Raw genomic sequence first — 20,501 nt, forward strand, 5'->3', positions numbered from 1 at the left:
TTACAGATTCATTAAAAATTCTTGCTAATGGGCTTGCAATTTCTTGTGCCAATTCTTTTAATATTCTTGGATGAAGATTATCTGGGCCCCCCGATTTAGTCCCATTAAGCTGTTTGAGTTTCGCTTCTACCTCAGATATGGTGATGTCTACCTCCATATCCTCATTCCCATTTATCATGCTACCATTATCCCTAAGATCCTCTTTAGTCTTATTAAAGACTGAGGCAAAGTATTTGTTTAGATATTGGGCCATGCCTAGATTATCCTTGACCTCCACTCCATCCTCAGTTTTTAGCGGTCCCACTTCTTCTTTCTTTGTTTTCTTCCTATTTATATGACTATAGAACCTTTTACTATTGGTTTTAATTCCCTTTGCAAGGTCCAACTCTACTTGACTTTTAGCCTGTCTCACTTTATCCCTACATGTTCTGACCTCAATAAGGTAGCTTTCCTTACTGATCCCTCCCTTCTTCCACTCCCTATATGCTTTCTGCTTTTTCTTAATTACCTCTCTAAGATGCTTGCTCATCCAGCTTGGTCTACAACTCCTGCCTATGAATTTTTTCCCCTTTCTTGGGATGCAGGCTTCCGATAGCTTCTGCAGCTTTAATTTAAAATAATCCCAGGCCTCCTCTACCTTTAAACCCATAAATTCTTCAGTCCAATCCACTTCCCTAACTAATTTCCTTAATTTTTGAAAGTCAGCCCTTTTGAAATCAAAAACCCTAGTTGCAGATTTATTTTTGTTAATCCTTCCATTCAGTTTGAACTGAATTAGCTCATGATCACTTGAGCCAAGATTATCCCCTACAACCATTTCCTCTATGAGGTCCTCATTACTCACCAAGACCAAATCTAAAATGGCATCCCCTCTAGTCGGTTCAGCAACTACTTGCTGAAGGAATCCATCAGCTATCGCATCTAGGAAAATCTGAGCCCTATTATTATTACTAGCACTCGTCCTCCAGTCTATATCTGGGAAGTTAAAGTCTCCCATGATCACACAGTTTCCATTAGTATTTACTTTATTAAAAACATTAAAAAGGGCTCTATCCATATCCAAATTAGATCCCGGCGGTCTATAGCACACCCCAAGCACTATCCCAGGGGAGGCTCTAATAGTTATCTTCCCCAATTTAATTGTTGCCCAGACAGACTCAGTCATATCCATTTCATCGCTTCTTATTTCTTTACATTCTATCTCATCATTGATATATAGTGCTACTCCACCACCTTTACCTTTATTTCGGTCTTTCCTAAACAGCACATACCCTTCAATACCTGTAGCCCAGTCATGACTACTATTCCACCAGGTCTCTGTTATACCTATAATATCTGGTTTCACTTCCTGCACCAGTAACTCTAGTTCCTCCATTTTGTTACCTAGGCTCCTTGCATTAGTGTACAAACATCTTAATTTTTGCTGTTTGGCCTCACTCACATTCTGTACCCTATTAGGCACGGTTATTTTACTACCAGTATAACCTATTAGACTTGTATCTACACTGCCCTTCCTCCTACCTACAGCTGTATCCACTCTTACTTCATTTTTTTTCCACTCTATGCTAAATTCTGGCGTGGAGATTACCTGGACATCTCCCAACCATCTCCCCCAAATTCCTAGTTTAAAGCTCTCTTAATCAGTTGTGCCAGCCTCCATCCTAGAAGTCTATTTCCTTCCCTACTCAGATGAAGTCCATCCCGAGAGAACTGTCCTCTATCCATGAATGCCTCCCAATGGCCATACATCCCAAAGCCCTCCTTATAGCACCACTGCCTAAGCCATCTATTGATAGTCATAATCTTGTCACACCTTTGTTGCCCTTCTCTAGGAACAGGCAGAATCCCACTAAAGATCACCTGAGCCTCAATTTCCTTAAGCGTCCTCCCCAGCCTAGCATAGTCTCCCTTAATACTTTCCAGCGAGAATCTAGCCGTATCATTTGTTCCCACATGAAGGATAATTAGGGAATTCTTTCCCGCTCCCTTTAGAATCCTTTTCAACCTCAGGTCTACATCCCGTATCTTAGCACCTGGAAGACAGCACACCCTCCTATTTTCTGGATCAGCTCTGGTTACAGGCCTATCTATTCTTCTCAGTAAAGAGTCCCCAATCACATAGACCTGCCTTTTCCTAGTGACGGTGCTATTCTCCAGTCTATCCCCTGTTCCCTCTGGCTGCAAGTTCTTTCCATTCCCATTCTCCCTTGTAATCCTTTTTAACCCATCCTGTATCCTCCTGGGGCTCATATTTGGTGTAATCTCTATTAACTCTTCCCCTTTTCCTATAGGACTAACCACTCTTCTCTTCTTCCTTGCCCTGTCACCTTCAGTGACGTGTTCCCCTTCCCCAGTGGCACTTGAAAACGTTGTTGCAGTTGCTGTCCCATGGCATGTTTAGTGCCAAACTAACCAGTGCAGGTGTGCTGGAAAGGCAACGGAACAGATCCTGCACTTTGCCACTGCTACTCCTGTGCAGGAAGCAGCCAGGACATGCTGCCGTTGGAAAGTTTGGGTCGGGGCGGAGTCAGTTACTTAATACCCCTCTTCAGAGCCAATGCTTCATGGAGGGAGGAAGAAGAAAGAAAGAAGGCAGCAATGTTTGGTTTTTCCAATGACCTGTTTTTCCTTTGAAAGGGAAGATTTTCAACCACAGTGTTTTTTGGTTTCGCCTCAAAACCAAGTTTTGCTAAAATACCCGGAACAAAGTCTGAGGTCCCTACTCAGGCAAACTCCCATTGATTTCAGTGGGGGCTTTGCCTGAGTACCAAAAGGCCATGTTCTGCAGTTATCACCAGCCTCAGATTACAAAGGAAATTAGGTCTTTGAAAAGTCACTTTAATTGACCAGCTATATTCTTCCCTGTGCATGGAATGTGCAGCCAAAGCCCACCCTTTTCAATTCCTTCCCAAGCACTCTGCTCCTGGAAGGCTCAACACCGCCCACCGAAGGGTATACCGACCCTTGGAGCAAGGGCTGTGAGTCCCAGCATGCTAAAAAATAGTTGAATAGCCGTGAGGCAGCAGCTTAGGCTAGCCACCTGAGTACGTACCAGCGGGATCCAGGAAGGTTTATATTCAGGACAGCTACCTTCCCCTCGTCACTGCCCATGGTGCTGCAGCTACACTGCTGTTCTTAGCATGCTAGCTCAATGAGAGCTAACGCAAGGCTGTCTCTGTGAGATGGGAGTCACACCCCTAGCTCCCAGGGTCGATATACCCTAACTCTGTCAATACTTGGTCTACTCCAAGCATGGGGAAGGGAGGAGGAGAGAAATGTAATGTTAGGCCATTAACTGCTCCTCTGGGTCTCCCAGACCTCAGGTCTCATGTATGGTTTTGTATGCATCTGTGAGCAGAAACTGTCTTTATGGGTGTCTCCTACAACACTTAGGCCCAGATTCTCAAATCAATGGAAGTTAGGCACCTAAATACCTATGAGAATCTGAGCCTAAACCCATAGTTGGAGCTTAAATCGTAACAATGGCTCAAAGTCATTACCCTCTTCCTAGGGTTGCCAACTTTCTAATCGCACAACACCAAATACCCCAGCCCCACCCTTTCCCCGAGGCCCTGACCCTGCCTGAGGCCCCGCCCCCCACTCACAACATTCCCCCTCCCTCGGTGGCTCTCTCTCCCCCACTGTCACTGACTTCCACTGGGCTGGGTCAGGGGCTTGGGGTGTAGGAGGGGGTGATGACTCTAAGTCAGGGTGTGGGTTCCGGGGTGGGGCCTGAAATGAGGGGTTCAGGGTGCAGGAGGGGGCTCTGGGCTGAGGCAGGGAGTTGGGTGTGGGGGTTGGGGGGTGAGAGCTCCAGCTGGGGGTGCGGGCTTTGGGGTGGGGCTGAGGATGAGGGGTTTGGGATGCAGGAGGGGGCTCCAGGCTGGGGGGTAGGGCTGACAGATTCGGAAGATGGGAGGGGGCTGCAGGTTGAGGCAGGGGGTTGGGGTGCAGGGGGGAGGGCTGTGGGCTGGGGGTGGCTCAGGGCTGTGGCAGGGGTTTGGGAGTTGGGGCTGGGGCATGGGCTTACCTCAGGCAGCTCCCAGTCAGTGGTGCAGCGGGGCAAAGACAGGCTCTTTGCCTATCCTGGCACCGCGCTGCACCCCGGAAGAGGCCAGCAGGTCCAGCTCCTAGGCAGGGCGGGGCACAAGTTTCCGCGCGCTGCTCTTGCCTGCAGGCACTGCCCCCTTAGCTCCCATTGGCCGCAATCGCTAGCCAATGGGAGTGCGGAACCCGTGCTCGGGGCAGGGGCAGCATGCAGAGTCTCAGGGCTCCCCTGCCTAGGAGCCAGACCTGCTGGCCTCTTCCAGGGCACAGTGCAGTGCCAGGACAGGTAGGGACTAGCCTGCCTTAGCCTTGCAGCACCGCTGACCAGACTTTTAACGGCACAGTCAGCAGAGCGGACCAGAGCCGCCAGGTTCCCTTTTCAACTGGGCATTCCAGTCAAAAACTGGACACCTGACAACCCTATTTCTTGCAAGATCCTGCAGCTTACCCTCCAGGGGGGGAAGGTCCCAGAGCTCATGCTCCAGCCTGAGCTCATAAGTCTACACAATGACTTTTAGCTCCACAATGTAAGCCAAAGTTATATTTTGTTTTTCCTCCTTCTGCCATTAGTATTTCATTATGGAAGGGTAGGTTAAAAAAATGAGTTCTTAATCAGAGTGACACATGGCACATCTGTATCAACATGTGTCAGCTGCAGTATAGAAAGGGAGGGGAGTGGGGGAATCAGAGCTCCCATCAGTAGGAACCCTCACCTCTCAGGGCTCCTAGAAAATGGAAGTTTTTCCCTGCAGTCAGGGGTGTCCAGCCCGTACACCTACACTGCACCTTCAGTGTTAGTCTTGAGAACTTTTAATTGTAGAATCCCTGTCAGTGCTTGGATTATTGTATAGCAAATGACAGTTAGGTAGTGTCGTGGCATAAAACCACAACCACATCAGTAACACTCCGAGGTGTAAGTTGTCAGATCATAATTCATGCCCTGTTGTGCCTCACTGCTTAATTATACAGTTTGATTGCAACAGGATTTTTTTATGGTAAATCCTAGGTTGACATCACTCTGATTAAGAACTCATTTATTTGATTACATAGTAACACAACAAGATTCTGAGGTGGAAGGAAACCAAGTCCTTTCATGCCCATTCAGCTGCCTAGCTAGTGTGTATACATATTCCCTACACTTTTGTAGTCTTTATTTATAGTGAACAAGATTGAGCTTTAATGACCTCGTCCTAGAGAACAGCGTAAGCAAGAAGGTATATACATTTGCAGATAATATGAAACTTTAGACTGCATCTCTCTTCTCTGGTCCTTAAGGAACTTGTAGCATTATGGCAATTGGTATCATCTTCAGTCTTACATTTCTCTTGATAATTTACTTATTATGCTAGTGCGTACAGGCTTCAACCATGTTATAGCCCCATTGTGCTAGGCACCAGGCAGAGATAACTGCAGACAGTCCCTGTCCCAACGAGCTCACAGCGAAGGCCCTGATTCAGAGGAGGACTGTAACATGTGCTCCAGTATTTTGTTGAACCAAGGCCTAAGCCTCTTACTTTAGGCTTCATGACTGTACTGCTGGTTGCAACACTGGCTCTGATCGCTTGTGTAGCCTCTTTTTTATTATTATTTCTCCATGTGTTTCCCATAATACTTAGTGGTTTAGATCTTCAAAGCACTTTAAAATGAAACTAAATTAAACCTTAAACCACCCTAGTGAAGCAGGCAATCAAGTACTACCACTATTTTTATAGTGCAGGGAAACAGAATTACAGAGAATCGACTTGCCCAGGGTTGCATAGTAAATTAGACGGAGCTGAGATTTAAAAAAATAGGAGTTCCTGGTTCCCAAACCTAGGATCAGTCCATTAGACCAGGATGTCTAATCTAGGTCCATCCCCTTTTCTTTGTCTTTTATATGGGGGTGGGAGGGAAGGAGGTGTTAAAGTCCTTGTGCAATTGTTCATCATGTCGTCCGCGTTAGATAACTAGGAGAGCTGGACATATTTTTTCAATAGAAGAGTTTTTCCATCAGAAAATGCAGATTTGATGGAATCTAAATGTTCCATGGAAAAACATTGAATCTGTTGAAACTTTTGAAGGAGACCCAGGCAGCCTGGTTTCCTGCACCCACCTCTCCAGGCTCCTCAGAAGTCCCCCTGGCAAGTAACCTGGGAGCCAGGGCTTCCAGGCTCCCCAGCTCTGCAGCAGCCAAACTGGCTCGCTGCTGGGTGCCTGGGGAGCCATGAAGCCCAGACCAGTTTTTTAAAAAATTCCATTTTGGTGCTTCTGAAACTGAATTTTTATTTAAATATAATGTACCTCCTGTGGAAAAAATCACATATCTGACTTTTCTTTCTGATTCAGTAACTTGGGGTCTTGTCCAGCTCTAATATCTACATTATGCCTCTCTAGATTCCCCTTGCTGTTTCACTTGGCTAGGGGTAATCTTTACTATTGTTAGCTTGCAACATCCTCATGAGAGAGGCCTTATTTCCTTATTTGCAAAACTTCTAGCACACGTAGGTGCTATATAGTAGATAACATTTCTCTTCCTAAACTCATCCAAGATGTTGTACACTCTGTTCTACTCCAAAAGGTGGCTAAATTTCAGAGAAGAAGGATTCAGAGTAGCAGCCGTGTTAGTCTGTATTCGCAAAAAGAAAAGGAGGACTTGTGGCAGTCTCTAAGGTGCCACAAGTACTCCTTTTCTTTTAGAAAAGAAGGCGGCCTTGATGAATGTTTGCATATACACCTTTCCTATTTGGCAGGTATATTATGAGATTTCATGGTTAATATCTGCAAAGTGCTTTGAGGCCTAAGATGAAAGGAGCGTTAATATGATTGATATTACAGTCATGCCTAGAAACCTCACTCAAGGCCCCTGTGGTGCCAAGCACTGTACAGACATGTAACAAAGACAACATCTGACACAAAGAGCTCACAACCTATATGAGAGACAAGGAGCAAAAGGTGTAGCTATAGAGTCAAGTATGATTTGGTAATTTTGCATATATTTCCCCTTATATTTCTATTTATTGACCTCCTCGCACTGAATCTGCAAGTACTTCCCATTTCTCTTCTCAACTATGTGGACCACAGTATGACATCCATTGCAATAGAGATAACGATCATCAGGTGGAAGCTGTTATTTTATACAGAGCAGTGGGAAATGTTTTCCCAAGCACCATGGGAAATGAAATATTTTGTTTCCTGTACACCAAGAGCAGTCAGAGACTCAGTCTAAGTGTCATTTAGTGTAGATTAAGAGAGCAAAAACAAGAACAAATGTCAGAGGGGGCAATGTATCTGATACCCTGCAACTGACCTGAACTGGTGACTGATTTCAGAAGGCAGCAGTATGCTAATAATGTAAAGGTGCAGCACACGGAAAATCATACCAAACACCTTTCGGCTTCTTTCCGGAGTGCAGGATGAGACACATAAAACCAGTCTTCAACTTTATTAGCAACAAGCATGGAGAATACACAAGAACATCCTGTAACTGGCTATAAATATAGAAACACCAGTAAGGGAACTCTACCGTATTACTCATTCTAGTAGCAGTTACATCCACTATATGAAGCCATCTGGCTTTGGTTTTCATCCAAAACCCAGCACACATTGCTTGAAACGTTGGCAGTTCTTTTGGGCCAGTGTTGATCTTGTTTTGAGAAAATCTGGACAGATATAGAGAGTTGAGTCAAAAACACGTAAGACTCAGTTTGAGGCAACATCAGTGTAAAACCAGGGGAAAAAACTATGTTTTGTTTCAAGTTTTTGGGAGTTGTAGGATTCTGAAAAAAATCAAAGGGTGGAAGTCCATGCAAACTGAAATGAATCAACAGAATCCCTGTGAGCTGAAGCTACTGCATTAGCTCTCCTTATGCATCTCAGCTTTCTAATGGGGATAATAAAATGTAAATCATGATGCAAACACGACTGTAAAAACTGACTGCAGTACCCACCCTGCTTTGACTCTAGCCAGAGGGGGTAAATGCTATGGGAAGACAGCTATAAAGAAACCGTACATGATTATTCCATTATTGAAGTGCATGCTGAGTGTGTGGGTGGGAATTCTTCATTCCCATCTCCATCATGCTGCCCTGCTTAGCTTTTCCCTCCCCCTCTATCCTGCCCGTTCAATACATTGCTGTTAACACAATCAAAGGACATTACAATTCCTTTAACAGAGGATAAAAAAGCAGAACCAGAAATAATGTTTGAGGAACAGTTCAACAAACACATAGCTGATTTAAAACAAAAGAAAAAACACTCACCCTCAATCCCCAGGTCCTTTGTTGCTGCTCTTTGCATTTCCAGCATTATCAGATGTGGGTTCTTTATGTTTTATTAATATTTTTAAAGAACAGTATAATTAGGGGCTGTTTGAATACAGAAATACACTGCCTCTGGCCACAAGTTTTCCCAAACTCGTACTCCTCCCTGCAATCCAGGATTAGGGTCAGGTCAAAAAGGACTCTTGTAGCACAGTGCTGCAAAATTATGATATTTGAGCCTTGATCTGGGCCTGATTCTTCACTCACACTACTGTAAATCAGAAGTAGCTGCATAATATTTATTATCATCAGTTGAAAGCCAACAGAGCGAGTGGTCTTGCAGGAAACACAAGCCCTCTGGCTCCCTCTATAGGTAGAAAGGGAAACTGAAGGTGCTGTTACATGTGGATGGACCAGTTCAATTTGCACATTTGTCCCATACTCCAGTGTAGTCTCAAAGTTCTTGCAGTTTCTTTGTGTTCTTGACAGGAACGTGCTTTAAATTGGCTACGTAGCTATCTGTGCGGAAGGGTGGACAAGTGTGTGAAATGGTGCCTGACATTCTCTATGGGATACTCTAGTGGTCGAGTCAGTGGGCTTAGCTTGGGAAGTAAAGCCCAAGGTGGACAAAGATACTTATCTGACAATATTGATTCATAATGATACAGTCTAAGACTGTGGGTAGGAGCCTACTGGGAAAGTGATTCCAGCATCCTAAAGAAGCTGGCATTAGTGGATTAGGCTGAAGCTGACTTGGTTGGGGGTAAGAAATAGTTTGGAGCTAGCCCTGGGGAGCTGAAGAAGTTACCAGGTTAGGTTAACAATGAGAACTAGCCCAAACTGAGTTGGCAAACTTTGAGACATGATCTGTGTTCTATCTCAGAACGTGTCTGTATCAGTGATATTCTTGCACAATCTGCCAGAGAGTCTGGGCTTTTCTTATTCCACTTTGTCATTACACCTATTGGGGTAATTACTCAGTCCATAAGGGTTTTTGCAAATACATTTGCCAGTCTGTTATATTTCATTTCCTTATTAGACATGCTCATCTGAATTTATTGACATTCTGGCAACTGTCCAATTCCCTTCACTTTCAGCTCAGGCTAGATGCCCTCAGTAATGTGATCTCATACAACAGCAGGGAGATGTGGAAGTACCTCTGAGGAAACATCACTCCATTCAGTCCTTGGCTTCCTTTCCAAGACTGCTTACCTGCAGCCACCTGTGGTTGTGGATTAGTCATTACCTTCATCAAGCATTGCTTTCCCCGACTTGCTAGCTTCCTGCCTATTATGTATTTGCTTTTAATACCTATTTGTTTCAGAGAGTCACTTTCTTGACTCTAGATCATTCCACATCTCTGTCTGACTCTCCATTTCCCTGCACCTTGTACAGTCATTACACTAGGGCCGAGTGGATGTAAAGCGTTTCCATTCTGCTAACAGCCTTTTACAGCAACTTTGCCCTGCGATAAACGTTTGCACATGGTGCAGAGAAATGGACAGTCAGGGATCTGGCTGTAAGTGCACCTTCTTATTCCACTGAAGACACATGGCACATCAACATTGTCAGCTGCAGCGTAGAAAGGGAGTGGGGGAAATCAGAGCTCCCATCATTAGGAACCCCCACCTCTCAGAGCTCCTTGAAAATGGAAGCTTCTCCCTGCAATCAGGGGTTTCCAGCCTGTAAACCAACACTGCACCTTCAGTGTTAGGTTTGAGAACTTTTCATTTTACCCATAGTACCTCTCTAAGAGGGAATGTAGAGACTATCCTCCTATCACATGCAATACAGCTATCTTTCTCTCTATGTGTAACACCAACAGACCCTGGTCGTCAGTGGGCAGGATCAAACCTGGGGCTTCGGGAGCTTAGTGCATGAGCCTCTACTGCAGGAGCTAAAAGCCACAAGGCTCTTAGCTAAGCCTCTAGCGCAGACTCATTTATCTCTCTTTAAGTGGTCTCGATGCCATTAGACAGACCAGAACACCACACCCAGGAGGTGTGTAGGTTGCATGTGGAAAGCACATCATTTTATAACCACCTAGTTCAACTTCAAAACAGTGGTTTGCCCTTTAGCTTAAGCTATAAACTCTCTCTAAAAATTAGGGTGCCTTTTAAATTTATGGGGAAGAGGTTCCTTCTGCCCAGATTGTGGTATTAAGACTTCCATCCTTCTGAGTTTTCTGGTATACATCAGTTTTATTTATTGTCTGCAGGGTGAACTAAGGTAGCAAGGACCATGGTAAAACTGGACTGGGAGGGGAAGGGAGGTTCAAGGCAAAAAATGCCTCAGAGATATTTCACAAACAAATGGAACAAACTCTCTAACCATTGCAACATACGCCAATACAAGCTGCAGAGACTGCTGGTTTCGAGAGAGAAAAACTACTCGTGAACCTAAGCACCAGCCACGTTGGCACTCTAATGACATCCATCTTGAGACAGCAACATTTTCATCTATAGACTGAAGATTTTACTGTAAACACTGTTAATTATCCTGTCATGGGGAGGAAATGGCCTTGCTCATCACATACAGTTCTCTCATAGATAAACCCCTATAATTATCAGGTAAAAATCAGCAAAGCAGATGAGTGCTCTTATCTGTCTGATGGCTTCTTTCAAAATAATAAGCAACGACCTGTAGAGGCTGAAGGCAAGATGGTGTAGTGGGGAGGACACAGGGACCTATTCCTGTCTCTGATCGGCTGTAACATCTCGGGCAAGTCACTTCACCTCTATTTCTTTTCCCACCTTTTGAGCATCTTGTCTATTTAGATTGTAAGTCTTTCAGGGCAGAAAGTGTCTCTCACTAGGTGACTGTCTAGAGCTTAGCACAGTGGAACCTTGCTCTCAGTTGGGAAGTTTTAGTGTAATAAAAATAGTTAAATAATGATGTGGTTGCCTAATCAGGAGAGTTTAAAGGGAGCAAATTCTGGAGAAATCTCAAGATCTGAACTTGCTCCTACCATGGTGTTTGAAAGACTCAGTTTTCCAGTTCTGGGTTGAAAGCAGCCAAAATCTTGCTTTGTTAGATTTCAGAAGAAGGTGGCAGATAAAAATCTCTCAAAATCAGCTGTCTTGTGAGTTGTATCTTTCCACTTACAGGAGATGCTCATCACCTTACAGAATTCAAGCCAAGTTAAAGGTGTTTCTGAGCATACTTTTAACTCCCATTGATTTCAATATGAGTTGAGGGGGCTCTGCAAATACATGATATTTATATTAACATGGACAACTTTGACTTAGAATGCCTGCTGTAGAGTTCTCTTAATGAGTGGAATAAGTTCTGATTTCCTTAGCAAAACCCAGTTTAGATTCAGTGTCCCTCTTGTATAATGAGCCATCAGATTCAGTGTATTGGACTCTCCCATGCTTGTTATGTATTGCTGTAGTTACTACCACTCAGGGCAGCAAAACAAATAAGTATTGTCATTGAAAACCTCAGAATGCAACACTGCATGCTTTCCTTTCATGAAGGATGACAATGTTAGGTCTTGCTCAATCCATGAATAATTTTTACATCCTAGCTAGCTAAAGACTGTTCTCTCTCTCTCTCTCTCTCACACACACACACACACACACACACAGCGCCCCCAGTCTCAAGGTTAGCATTGTTTTACAGTCACAAATCCTGAAGGAAGCAACCTAATGTAGCAATAAAACACATTCATGACTCTTCTTCTATTGTGGTACGTACATCGCATAAGTGACTTCCAACAGGATAAGCAGCTCTAATTGAGCTGAGGGTCGGTTTATAGTGCATGCCCTTATTTTCAGGCCTTTTGTTTAATGGGTGTGATGCTTTGAAGGAATGGTGCTAGAGTCTGTAGAGTCAAGGTCACATATTGTCAGACAACAAATTAATAAAGGTCGAAGTTTACAGAACAATTTAAAGGGTAATGATTGTCTAAACAGTGACTTTATAAAACTGACGTGTTGGTGTCACTGTGTGGGCCCCAGGATATGAGAGAGACAATGAGGATATGGGAGATGGTGTCAATGTTGTACAAGAGAGACAAGATGGGTGAGGTAATATCTTTTACTGGACCAACTTCTGTTGGTGAGAGAGACATGCTGAGGAAGAGCTCTGCATAGCTCGAAAGCTTGTCTCTCTTCCCAACCGAAGTTGGTCTAATAAAAGATATTACCTCACCCACCTTGTCTTTCTTGTACAACAATGACACCATCTTCCTCAGTTAATCTGCTCCTGAAGCATCTTCACTATGAGTGGAACTGGAGGAAGGGTCAGGAGGGACCTTGAGCAGCGTGACACCAGAGTCAGCAGTCCAAACTGGAGGTAGGCTGCTAGATTTTGAACTCTAGAGCCTCAGCATGGGACTTGCCTACAACTCCTTTATTGCAAACTACTCCCGGGGACATTCTGTGCCAAAAAATTAAAAATTCTGCACACAGTATTTTAAAATTCTGCACATTTTATCAAAATATCACTACATAATTACACCAGTTTCAATTATTTTGGTAATTTATTTCAAAATACCTCTCAGCAAGTAACAATACAGATAAACACAAAAATTCCTCCCGGAGTAGAGAGTTAAAGAAACCCCTATGAAAACCCAGTTCCTGTTTCTCTGCACCCTTCCTCCCTTTCCCCCCTCCCCACCTCCGAGCACAGCCAGGGGGCCAGACAACTACAACCCCTCCTCCTCAGAGCCCAGCCATGGTGCCCCCCCAGCCAATACACCCCAGAGTCCAGTTGCAGGGCCCCCTTGGCCCAGATACCCAACCCCCCCACCCTCATGAGCCCAGCCATGGGCCTCCCCTTGCCCAGATACCCCCCACCCCCATCCCCAAGAGCCCAGGGATCCAGAGGAAGAAACAGCCTGATGCTTGGTCCCAGGCTCACATGAAGTGTCTTGTGCACCACCATCTCCAGCTGTCAGGAACCCTCTAGTTCCCTCCCCATCCCCCCGGCAGTGTCTTCTATGTGCAAGCTGGGCTCTGCCGGGTCCAGCAGCCCCCTAATGGTAGCCAGCAACACTGCAGCCCATTTCTGTGGGAGAAAGGAAATTCTGCACACACAATGTTAATTTCTGAAAATTCTGCATTGCGCAGTGGCGCAGAATACCCCCAGGAGTAGCAAATGCAGGGGTGGATATAGCCTTCCAAATCAATGAGTCCACTGTGGGGTTGCTGCTCTCCCCAAGGGGCTTGGGAGGGGCTGGGAGGTCGGAGAGGGCCCCCACCTGGGGTGGGTCATTGCCTTCCCCACAGAGATTGGCGGGGAGGGTTGGCCTCAGACCTGGTGCACTAACAGTGGTGGTGACAGTGAAATCTGGGCCCAGCTGAGGTAGGCGAGTTGCTCCCCACCCTACTGATGGCACATGCCAAACCTGAGAAGCACTACGATCCTGTGTGCCAGGTTGCAATGCCACTCTGCCAGATTTGGCTGGGGGCAGGCCAAATTTGAGATGGGGGCTCTGTTCAAGGGCATTGAGCGCACATTGATTGAGCCAGGCCTGAATTCTGGGGGTGTAATTGCACCCAGGGACCCCAGCTACAGCCGCTAAAGAAACAATCCTTTCTACCAGCACAAGGATGTAGTGAGGATTCCTTAGATAGTGTTTTATAAAGTACTTTGCAGATTGAAAGTTATTATTGGTTACTATTATTTATTATTGGAAAAAGGGTTTCCAGCCCTTTTTTCCTTAGATGATTTTTTTGGCTAGAGTTATAGAAGTTTATAATGGTGTAGACGAAAGTCCCATAAAAGACTGTACTTGTGCCTCGATCTTGTAAGGTGCAGGGCACCCTAGTGCTGATCCAGCAAAGCACTTAAATGTGTGCTTTTCTAAAAGCACATGAGCGTGCCCATTTACTTGTTATTTGGTGTTCCAGGATTTCCAAATCCGAGCCCCATGGCATCAGGAAGTTAGTCACTGTGGATGAAATTTTTCCCTTCTGTAGAGGGCTGGCACAACACTTATTCAACACCAAGTCCCTCACAAGCCTTCACTAGTTACACAAGTTATGTGGTATTGCTTCTGTTCCTTGACTGAGTGTCTTAGGTAACTAACCAACTCAGTGTGAAGAGCAAATTGTGAAATCTACAGCCAAATATTGCAATTTGCTTTCGAAGAAGATCTCGCACAAGCCTCAAAAAGTGGGTTAAGCAACATGTATGAAGAGCCCCCTGCACAGAATGAATTTCGTCCCCATTAGGCATTCCTCCTCCCGACACGCACCAAGACTAGCATGTTGTGGGGTTGTCATCCCATTCTGTGCGTTCCCCATCTGAGAGCCTGATAGGAGGAATAGCTGCATCCTACCTTCTTAAATCTCTGGGGTCACTCAGCGCCAGAAGGGATGGGGCTGGCCTGAATACAGACTCCACTGCCTCTCAGACAAATCAGGGGCGAGTAATGGGATCTCTGGAGCAGGGAGGGAAGTCAGATTGGGAGGAGAGGCTGTTTGAAAACATTTTGGAACCTCAGAACATGTTCACAGACCTGAATCTGCACTGGCTTTGTGTGGGTCCAAGGCTTGATGCACCTATTCCATACAGTTCTAATCACTATTATAATTCTGCTTTTCTTGACCTTGTAATTATGTCGCATGCCATTCCCTCATGTCACAGACTAAATCCATGAATTCATGCTTTCTAAGCAGCTTTGGAAATGATTGTATAGAATTAGTATTAACTAGTTTCACTATTATTAAATGGAGAATTAAAGCTTTCGACATTGAGCTATTCAGAGGTGGTTGCTACACGACTGCTCTGCAACGGTCTCATCAACAATAATAGCCGTCGGTACGAGTACACCTAAAAAGCTGGAGAAAAATGCATAATCTGTTCTATTATAATCCACTTTCCTAAAGTAGACCTGCATTTAAAATCTATTAAGAATGGCATAAATAGGGAGTGATTTTTAATATGATAATGCAATTGTTCAGTCATAAATGGAGAAAGCCCCAACAATTAGACTCTAAAAGGCAACCAAGCACTGCTTGTTCTGAATTTGAGACATCAAATTGGCTATTTGGCTGACAGTCTCATTGGAAGTATTATGCCTTTCACTTCCAATGCGCCAGGAAGACCACGAAGCATTTCAGAAAAATGCTATTTTTCCATGTTTTGTGTCTTCTTGAATAGTGATATATAACTTTTGTGTGAACAAAGCACTGTACTGATATTAACCTTGTGACACCCCTATCAATTTGGTGGGTTAGTATTATTGTCCCTACTTCACAGATAGGAAAATGGAAACAGATCTGTTCAAGGTTACCCAATGTCAGAACCATGATTAGAACTCAGGGCCTTCTGAGCCATTCCTCCAGAACACTGTATTCAAAGTATAGCTCCCAATACAAAAGTTGTATAGATTCCAAGAATGAAAAAAGGAAAGAAGAACACAGTCACGCTCAAGATATCCTGTCTGTTAAATCTCTTTTGGTTATTGGGCTGCCATTTTCCTCAATATCACCCAATAGAGCAGCGGTAGGCAACCTATGGCACGCATGCCAAAGGCAGCACACAAGCGGATTTTCACTGCCCGGGTCCTGGCCACCGGTCTAGAGGGCTCTGCATTTTAATTTAATTTTAAATCAAGCTTCTTAAACATTTTAAAAATCTTATTTACTTTACATACAACAATAGTTTAGTTATCTATTATAGACTTATAGAAAGAGACCTTCTAAAACCGTTAAAATGTATTACTGGCATGCAAAACCTTAAATTAGAGTGAATAAATGAAGACTCGGCACACCACTTCTGAAAGGTTGCCAACCCCTGCAATAGAGACACAGCTAAATGCAAAAAAACAACGACAAAGACATAATAACCCCTAACTACTTCTGCAGCAAGAGCAGTACTGCAGCCCTAGTGGTTGAATTACATCTTCAGGTAAACCCAGAAACATCTGTTCATGAACCTTACAAGACAGACTGACATTCATTTTACCCTGTCCTTTATTTTACTGTCTGCACAGTAAGAACACACATCCCATTGGTACAATGGCAGCCTATTCCAAACAGGGCCAATATTTGCTAGCCTTCTTTATATCAATTCTTAAAAACCCCTTTCTCCCCCCGCCCCCAAACCTTCCCAACACCGATCTCTTCACCAGTTATCTTCCCATACTCTCCCTTTGCACATATTTTTTTCTTCTCTGTGTTAGTCTTCCTTGTCTGCAAGGTTCAGTTCTCGATACATACTTAATTTTATATACTAATCTCAATGCCTTCAGCTGAGCACATTCTAAGCTTGTATGCATTTATAATTATTTTGCTAGACTGGGGACAAAGATCAGCACTTGGCAGAATCTAATTTTAAATGTGTAGCTGTCATAAATGTAAAGGGAAGGGGTAAACCCCTTTAAAATCCCTCCTGGCCAGAGGAAAAATCCTCTCACCTGTAAAGGGTTAAGAAGCTAAAGATAACCTCGCTGGCACCTGACCAAAATGACCAATGAGGAGACAAGATACTTTCAAAAGCTGGGAGGAGGGAGAGAAACAAAGGGTCTGTGTCTCTCTGTCGGTATGCTGCTTTGCTGGGGATAGAACAGGAATGGAGTCTTAGAACTTTTAGTAAGTAATCTAGCTAGGTATGCGTTAGATTATGATTTCTTTAAATGGCTGAGAAAAGAATTGTGCTGAATAGAATGACTATTTCTGTCTGTGTGTCTTTTTTGTAACTTAAGGTATTGCCTAGAGGGATTCTCTATGTTTTGAATCTAATTACCCTGTAAGGTACCTACCATCCTGATTTTACAGGGGTGATTCCTTTACTCCTATTTACTTCTATTTCTATTAAAAGTCTTCTTGTAAGAAAACTGAATGCTTGTTCATTGTTCTCAGATCCAAGGGTTTGGGTCTGTGGTCACCTATGCAAATTGGTGAGGATTTTTACCAAACCTTTCCCAGGAAGTGGGGTGCAAGGGTTGGGAGGATTTTGGGGGGAAAGACGTGTCCAAACTAAGTTTCCCAGTAAACTCATTTAGAGTTTGGTGGTGGCAGTGGTTATTCCAAGGACAAAGGATAAAATTAATTTGTACCTTGGGGAAGTTTTAACCTAAGCTGGTAAAAGTAAGCTTAGGAGGTTTTCATGCAGGTCCCCACATCTGTACCCTAGAGTTCAGAGTGGGGGAGGAACCTTGACAGTAGCAATTAATAGTACCATGCTCCTGGCATTGGCCAGTACCTAACGATTCAGGATGACAAAACATTGCATAATGCTATCTGCTATTGGTAGTGATATACCAGAGGGCAATGGGAAAGGTTACACACCAGTCTCAACACAGTACAATAGTACCTTAGGAGGACTCCAGTTAGGTTACATAGTACTCCAGAAAAGCTCCCTCCAGACACACCGACCCCCAGCAACATTCTTTTCATGTCAGATCACAAGACAAACTGCGTTTCCAAGGTTTTCCAATACCAATTTTCTTCTGACTTCTTTATCACATTCCTACACCTAATTTGATACAATGAACTTTGTATGAATCTACTAGGCTAGATTCTGCAATCAAATCCACCTGTGCCAACCCACTGACAGTAGAGTTTGGTCCATTCTTTTCTATAAGACTCTAAGGCCACATCTACACAATCAACTTACCTTGGGATAACAATGTCACTAGGGGGTGTGAAAAATCCCCCAAAGTTATACTGTTACAAAGTTATACCAATCTACCTGCTGGTATAGACAGCACTCCGTCGATAGAAGGGCTTCTCCTGACAACATAGCTACCACCTCTCTCAGAGGTGGATTAACTACTCTGAGGAGAGAAGCTCTCCCATCAGTGTAGTAGTGTCTTCCCACGGCAGCATTTTGAGTGTAGACCTGTCCTAAGTAAGACTCCCATGTCAAGTTTCAGGGCTCACAGAACAGGCAGGTTGGGATTTTCAAGAGCACTCAGCATCGGCCTAACTCTTCTCCCATTCGAGTCAATGGTAAAGTTCCCCTTGAACATCAATGGGAACATTTAGGCCAATGCTGAGCAATTTTGAAAATCCTATCCCCTATTGACTGAAATCTGGAATCTCTCCAAACATAGATGAGTTCTAAACAAGTGGTTAAAAAAAAACCCACAGACTTTGAAAAATCCATAATTTAGCTCACAGGCTATTCAGCTTTTCAAAGTCATTCCTGTTTGTTCCCTTGGAAATGAATAGCATGCAGCATAAAAGTCTTCAAGCTCATGAATATGCTCCCTCTATAGGTATCTACAAAGGATTCAAAGGCTTAAGTGAATGATGAGTGCTAAGTAATAAGCTCTTCAGAATGTGTCCTCTGCACAAGTGTCCTTGATTCCTAGAGTCAGAGTAGTTATAAAATCGTGCAGAGTGAAATTCACTCCTGCAGCAAGTACCGGGTCTATATGCTACCAAAGTCCTTGTGTGAGGGCTTAAGTGAGACTCAAGTGATACACAGATATCATGCTGGCCCTCTTCACAGGGTGAAATTTACCCCCACTATAAACTGGATAACCAGAGAATTATAAGACTGGTAGGAAAACTTGGCAAAATGTTTAAAATATCCAGAGTTTTTACTATAATGAGTTTTTACTCCTTAGAAACTGCAAAGAAGAGGGGACTGGATGATTAGGGGATAAGTGAAGAATCACACCTGCAGTTTCTTGAATTGAAAGCAACACAAGTCATAGGCTGTTACCATCAGGTAGCTGTTCAGTGATCTATGTGAAATGAGACGGTGGTAGAATTGCCAGCTTTTGCAGAAGGCTACCATGTGAGAACTACCTATTACACAAAGGTTTAGAAGGACTATGGGGAAGTGGGCCTAGCAAGGAACTTGTTGTTTCCCTGTAGACATCAGGGATTTAGATTAGCTCTGGCCCAAGCCAACCTGTATTTCTCTCAACTGCTCCTACACTTTACAGAGTTGATGCTATGATACCCAATCCCAGTTACTCTGTTAGGATTTAATTTCACAAGAAACCCAACAGGCTTTGCAAAACCAAAAGTGTTTTGTTTTGAAGATCTCTGCTTCAAACAGCAATGAGCAGAAACGGGAACCAGTTAGGCAGAGCCTCCCACCTCTTCAGCTTTGGGGTTTTGGATTAAATGGGATCTGCATCTGAACCACCCCATGGTTTGCCTATCTCTGTTTTTATTGAAGATGTAACTAGAGCAGTTTATATGATTTCCTTCTCCCTGAAAGATCAGCTATTGGCCCAGCCATTTTACAGGAAGAAAGACAAATCGATATGCAACAGCTCCAGCACTGTTGAGCAATCTTCCAGATAGGTGGCAATACAGGATGCTGATCCCAGTCCATTCCCACAAACATCCACATAGCAGACTCTTACCCCATGGCCAGTAGTTCACTGACTCAGTGTCCCCACCTGGTTGAATAGCTGGGACCTCCTGCGAAGTTGTGAAATCTTCCCCTTTGAAGAGGAAACCGGAAGTCTTAACACACAACAGTTCTTCATCCTCCTCAGGCTTCACAGCAGTGTTTAATTTGTAATGAAAGAGGTGCCAGGTCTCAAGCAATTTTTTTACTTTCATAACTGACGCAGCCAGCCCAGAGGTGCCAGGTCTCAGCTCTGGCAAGCCCTGACACAAATGAAGCTCTGCTAATCGGTCTTGATAACACAGGACTAAACAGCTCCTACACCCACCCCCGGCTCTGTAGTTCCAGAGTCTTTCTCCGCACTGATCCTTCCCATTTTGGAGCAGGGATTGAAAGGAGCCTCCCTCACACCTTTGAGCAACCTGGAGCCCCTAAATAATAACTCACACTGAGCTTCTAATCATCAATAGTATATTACCTCAGGCCTCTTTCCTTCACCCCCCTTCCCAAGATGGGTTTTTTTTTCCTCCTTGCAACTCTCTAATCTGTTTTGAGCAAATGGCAGCTCCTCATGTAGTCTTACTCACTCCTTCCCAGCATACCTTGCAGCAGCCTACAATTCCCAGCGTGTCTCTGGTGACTACATCTCCCAGAGTTCCCTTGCTTTAAAGTACCAAACTCCAGTTACAGGCAGCCTGCTAGCTCTTAGAGGAGCCAGCACGCTCAGTTATAGTCCACATCAAAGGTTTCAGGGTAGCAGCCATGTTAGTCTGTATCTGCAAAAAGAACAGGAGTACTTGTGGCACCTTAGAGACTAACAAATTTATTAGAGCTACTTCCACCGTAGAAATTAACAGGCAACCTCTATGTAGCTGTAACCCTTCTGCCAGGGGCCAATAAGGGCTGGGTTCAGTCTGACTAGAATTCTATTTATTTTGTTCTAAA

The 20,501-nt window shown here is 44.1% G+C and overlaps 1 long non-coding RNA gene across 2 annotated transcripts in view; it reads right to left on the reverse strand.

The window, feature by feature from the left end:
* Positions 1 to 19,663, reverse strand: part of LOC140905846 (uncharacterized) — an 80,436-nt gene extending 60,773 nt beyond the window's left edge. Inside the window, exon 1 of one of the 2 annotated variants that reach the window (XR_013635251.1) lies at positions 19,606 to 19,663. This is a non-coding gene — a long non-coding RNA (uncharacterized LOC140905846). Of the gene's footprint in view, positions 1 to 19,569 lie in introns of both variants that reach the window. The other variant, XR_012156962.1, reaches the window with a different exon arrangement.
* Positions 19,664 to 20,501: the final 838 nt, after the last annotated feature.

The sequence above is a fragment of the Lepidochelys kempii genome, chromosome 2, assembly GCF_965140285.1.
Source record: "Lepidochelys kempii isolate rLepKem1 chromosome 2, rLepKem1.hap1, whole genome shotgun sequence".
NCBI classification, from domain to species: Eukaryota; Metazoa; Chordata; order Testudines; family Cheloniidae; genus Lepidochelys; species Lepidochelys kempii.